The following is a 6,435-nucleotide window of genomic DNA, read 5'->3' on the forward strand; positions in this document are numbered from 1 at the left end:
TTATATCATAGGGTGGCAAACGAGCAAGCTGCCACCTGAATACGCCGAAATACCGAAGCGACCGCTACCTATAAATATCCGGAATTGCTGATGCGTTCCCTACATTTCATCGACGGAGAAGGGGACGCACGCAGAAAAAGGAGGTATTCTTGTCCAAGAAAGAGGACTAAAATTAGGCCTCCGATACGCACAATCATCAGACGAAACGCGAAATTGCTTCCACTTCACTTCTGTCTTCTGTGTGGCTATTTTTATTATTAGACATATAAAAACCATAAGATATGTCGTCGTTTTGTCGCAGTGTGTGACAGTTCTTATATTATGTATTATGCCTACTTTACATTATTACAATTGTAGTTCAGCGCTGAATTCGGTAGCTGGACTAAGATACTGTAAACTGGGCACTATAACTGTGAGTGTTCACTTCCACTTTGTTCGGAAAACAAAGAAAAAGGCATTGATTTTGAAAAAAAAAAACGATCGTGCTTTATTCCCACACAAGTGCTGACATCGCTTAGAAACAACATACTGTTGATTATAGTTGAAGTTATCTAATATATTATACTGCGGCGCTACTATTTTCCACTTACATAAAAATATTAGGTTTTGCCTCGCAATATAATGTCTGCAAATAACAGCAAATTGTACCATTTCATAAATAGAAATATTCAAAGAATTCTAAAATTAGAACGACGGCAAGCGTAAACAAATTCCTGCCAAGCTATCCACACAATGGCCCTTCCGATCGGCGTGGGACTGTAATATAATTTGATTGGCAACGCAATCGTTAGCTCTATCAATCTATATTTTCCTGTCTATTTTTAAACCAATGATGTGAACTTATGTCAATAACGTAGCAATTATTGATGGTACATGTACTCATAGAAATTAATAAATAAATGACATACGCAGATTACAAATAACTAGGGATGTTAACATTGAGTAAAAAAATCGATTATTCAAAAATCGATTTTTACAGTTGATGATAATTCTTTAAAAATCGATTAATCGACCAATCGATTAATCGATTTTTAAAGAAAAAAATAATCGATTTTAGTCAATTTTTTTTAAAATCTTTAAAATTACAGGGAAAACATAGAAAACAGTAGATATTTCCTAAGCACCTTTTGCCATAAAACATTTTATAGAATTAAATTAAATTAAGTAAATGTATTAAAACAAAACAAGAAACTTATGATTTTAAAAAGGAAAATGTAAAACAAATCATTTTTAAAACATAAATTTAAACACTAAAAAAATATTTATCATCACAAATATCATAAACTACCCATGCTCGTGACTTCGTCCGCGTACTGTTTTCGGGTAGCATTTTAATTATTTAGGCTAATTATTTTTCTTAAAATTTTAAAAATTACATCAAAACATATTAAACATACAAAAAATTCTCATTAACCTTACCTATATTTTCGTACAAACTTTCATCTCTTATTTCCTATTGTTATTTTGCTCCCTAGAGGGTAAAACTTTTACAAAATTTTAAATGTCATATTTATTTATATCAAATTAAGACTTAAAATAAGTTTCAAGCTTCTAACTATAAAATTCATGATACTTCCATATAATTTCCCATCCCCTCTTTCAACCACTTGCAAACCCTTTTTTTATTTAATTCAATTCTATTCTATTTCTATTTAAAAAAGTAGCCTATGTCCTTTCTTCAGGCTCTAAAAATTTAATTAAATATGATATTATTAAACTGTACTAAAAACTAAAAAATAAATTATAAACATAAGAAAAGAGGTTGTATTCGATTACATTTTTGTGTAAATATTGTACTGTCAATGAAAACGCTGGGGAAATTTACAACAAAAAAGGTTTCCGGGAGCCCAACCTAACTTTTGTGCTCCGAATGCTTCGTCTTGAGGTGTAAGTCTTTGCGGACATATACTCGTAAATACATACACCACATACTTATGAAAATATTACCCTATAATCGAGTAAAAGGTTAATATGAGTAAATGTTATTCCGTCAAAGAATAATAAGTAGACCTGTACCATTCTAAAAATACGTCGGCAAATCTATGAGAGTATTGTGAGACATGAATAGTGATGATAAAACGACACGTAATTGTGAAGTGAGGCTTGTTCACGGTCGGTCGTAACCGTGGTTTACATTGGGAGGTCAATGACACCCTCTATTCGAGACCACCAAATTACATGGCGGGTTGAGGTAGGGCGGCGCGACGGCTGTTGCAACAGCCGACCGACGGGGAACGGAAATAGCCGAACAAGTGCGCGTTCCAGATCAACACCGGTGATAAATTTTGACGTAGACATGTGAGTCGTGCATGTTCACATTTTAGTGCCGTCGATCTAATACTACGGAATTGTATAAAACGGGGATTAAGTAGAATTATATTATTGTTAGAGGTGTATTTGCAAGCGCTATTGCCTGCTAGTCTTTGAGTCATGTCGCTTAATCTGTCTTTGTTTCTGGCAAAACGATTATACTGTAATAATAATTATGGAAAGCTCATTTGGGATCTTCCTTTCATATGAAAAACATTTTGTCTTCTTAGGAATACAAACGGCCTGACTAGCGTTAGCTTGATAGCGTTTGTAAATCATTAAATGAAATGCGATGTTTACATTTTCGCAACAAACATAGTAACAGTGATAGGGAAGTGATCGGCCGCATACTTGTTACGCCGCCAAATGCGACTTCACTCACACCAGCTTGATATAATATTTATGTTACCGAACGTTGATAAACTTCGCCACTTTTTAATCTTACTAGCCATTTATTAAACTGATAAACTTCTTGTTGATTAAACGAATCATTGAAAATTTCAGAAACATATCGTTAAATATTTTTGAGAACTACCATATTATTCTTATCAACATAGGTAACCTATTAGTTAGAGTTTTATTTACATTTTTAATGTCATCATATAAGAAAATCTACTGTTTACGCTGCCTACTTAGAAAAGTATAAAGTACTCGAAGTTCAACGTAATTATCATACAGTCAAAGGAGCCAACTAGTTATCTAATAAACACATTGGAACAGACAACAGATGTGTTTAGAGAGTAATTCGTTTAATTGAATAATGACATTTTCTCGCCAGAACTATTAACCTACTTTAAATGGCCTCCAAGGTAATTAATGCAGCGGATTTAAGTTGTTTCTTGTGCTTGTCCTAAATATTCAAATAAGTACCTTGTACCAATCCAAATTCTAAATATTTTCAACTATGTGTAGACAAACGGCACATGTATGCATATTAATGAAATTGGAGTGTCTGTATGTAATATCGAAAAAAATAATAATATTACGTACATTTGATTTGAGTTGCTAAGAACGACAAACCAATTTTTAAATTATATCCGTCTGCATATCTGTCAGGAAAGCTGCGTTTGTTCTGTGTGGACGCGGGAATTTTAACGTCCCTGCATACACTAAACATGCTCCGTTTGCAACATGTTTGCCGGCGACAGTTTTTCCGTCCAAGTACGATGAGGGGGCCTTCAAGAGTAGAGTGAATAGACATCTACAAAGCTAGCGCGTACCATCTTTAGACCACATCATCACCTCATCGAGTGGGATCGTGGTCAAACACTAGCTTTTTCAATAAAAAAAACATCTTTCTTTCTCTTAATTGTTGTTGTAAATCTGTGCTATGTGTGTTCTTTTGTATGGTAATAAATGTGCTTCTTTCTATTATAGGCCACTTTTTTTTAAGTTGCGAAGATGCGGTCGACCGTTAGTAACTATATGAGATTTGCTATCTTCGTTATAAGCTCTCTATACGTCTCCACCTAGGATCTCGAGCATTGTAGTTTGGGGTGATTATACATTTGACTATCACTGACTACAAAATAAGCTATATTTTGACCAAAATTCATTGCAATATTTTTTTAATATTACGAGGTGTATAATACATTGGCTAAAAATAAATAGCGATTTTGTGATTCTATATATTGCTTAATTAACCAAAGGATATTGGCATCGGCATTTAAATCCTTTACTTGCCATTGCTACTCGGCTACGCTGAGCGGAAACCTTATCACTGCTTTAAAATACATGATAGGCTTAAAAACGTTAGTTGTATTTTAAATACAACAATTAGTAATGGTAAGTATTATTATAAAATACTAGCTTTTGGCTGTGATTTCGTCCACGTGGAATTAAAAAAAAACAACTAACAATTTTAGTCTATGTTACTCAGTGATAATGTAGCTTTCTAATTTTAATAGTTTTTGAACAGATAATCTGCCGTATCCAAAGTCACAAAAGACCACATAATGATTCTGAGTGCAGTAGTTGGGTCTAAGTGGTTTTGAATTAAAAAGTTTAATCTCTGATTTCATATAAAGCTTGTAGACATTGTATGGATAAGGACACATTGTTTCGACAAAACAATAGGGGAATCGTTGTTTTTATGACTACCGCTTAGCCTTACCGGCATTACTTACCGGCAAGCGCTTAGCCTAAACAACTTTATGGTGGCTATACGATTTGTAACTACTGTTTGTTTTACCACGAAGTAACTAAACCTTAATGCCTTTTTCCACGAAGCAGCTAGCCGCCATTTCTTGAGAGTTTCGTGTCCCATTTCCTGTTGCGTGATCGCGATTACTATATTCTAGTCAAGACCCCACCCATTCAAAGTTTTAACATGTGGCTCATTTTTAATTGTAAGATATTATGAAAATGGAACCTAAGTATTTACTTATGAATTAAAAAATGAGTCTCCTACATCCGCTACAAAGGATCAATGAGAGCTGTCTGTTTAAAAATATAGAATACCACATACTAGAGCTTAGGATTAATTTTACGATACGAGGATTACGTAAATTGATTGAAAAATTAGACTTACTTTTTGACACAAGAATACATGGAATAAGATCTCTTCTTAATGCAATGTTGTACAAATTGCATCTCATATAAAATAAACGACAACATCGTTGATTAAATCTTTCTTGCGTCATGACATGCTAAAACAATCTTGTTCGCAAAATAGACGCCGTCAAACACTAGAGATGTCCTTAGTAAATTTATCGATATTTATCTATATGCAGTTACACAAAACTTTGGTGACATTTTAATTTTCTTCAAAATTGTAGATATTCTATTCTAACAAAAAGTAAAAAATTATAAAATCATCGTAATTTATTATTATCTTTATCTTATAATATTGGACAGAAAGCAATCGCCACAGGAAGCGCACATACTCGTATGTTATTGTTATTGTCAATCCAAAGGGAAAACTAAATGACTAAAGCATTTGTTTAATTGAAACATGCTCTATTAAAAAGGTATCGATAAAATAAAATGCATTACATTTCACATCCTCATGTTTTGGCACACTCTGTTCGCACACGTGCGCGGACGCACAAACGTTGCCCGCTGTTAAATTTTATTGCATTGACGTGAACTTAATATATACTTGTAATAGACTATACTTCACTTACGTATATTCAATAATTTCTATATTATCTTACATAGCCATTAAGTATGTTTGTATAAAAAAGATATTATATAATTAGATTTATATAGAACAGATTAGATATATAATTTATATTTATGGAGTATTTACTTATCCAGTTTCTATGTAAATTTCCATCGATATTAATGCAACTTAAATGTCTTCAAAGGTTCAAAGTCCATATCACACGAAAGTAGACAGCGTCTTAATAAATGAGGTAATGTAAACACTTTTTTATAACGGACGTAGACTGGTCTAGTGTCAAATCGAATAATGTTTGCATGAACAGTTCACGAGTTGAGATTTAAGGTTATCACGCATTTGAAAGGACCTGAACTACCCGGCTGCGCCTGGCCTTGCGAGCGGCGCGGTATGAGCTCGGAATTGCCGATTGAGCAAGCTAAAGATATAAAATTTTTGCAAAAATGAAACGTCCGTCTCGCTTCCTCGCGGACCGCGCGGCGGCAATCCGAACATCGTTCTTTCAACGCTACCGCCGCCGGCGCGTCAGTCTGGGGCGGCCGGGTGCGAGACGTGCTTTCAAATGCGTGTAACCTTAACGCCACTTTCCGATTCATACATATGAATGATGATCTAACAATTTATCAGTATAATTTTGATCTTTTTTGAGAATTTGCAGAAACAATATAATAAGTATCTTAGTAAAATTTATCAAAAGCTTTTTTTCATTTAAAGTAGTCTCGACTCAATGTAAGGATACACACGTTGGGGCATATTTTGTTACATGAGAGAGAAGAAAGATGTAACGGAGACGACAAGCGTATCAAAGAAAGAGACGACTAGAGTTTCAAAAACACTTCTCACGTGTGAATTTATTATGCAGCAACGATTGTATCGTAACTTATTCGTAACTATCGAGGTTGATATTGTCGTATCATTAATAAAGTTAAAAGGTCAAAAAGAATAAAAATCCGTAGACTTCCGCGCTGTCGCAACAGCCTGGAGAACAACAATCAAATGTATTC

This window comes from Papilio machaon, chromosome 13 (genome assembly GCF_912999745.1).
Source record: "Papilio machaon chromosome 13, ilPapMach1.1, whole genome shotgun sequence".
Classification (NCBI taxonomy): Eukaryota; Metazoa; Arthropoda; class Insecta; order Lepidoptera; family Papilionidae; genus Papilio; species Papilio machaon.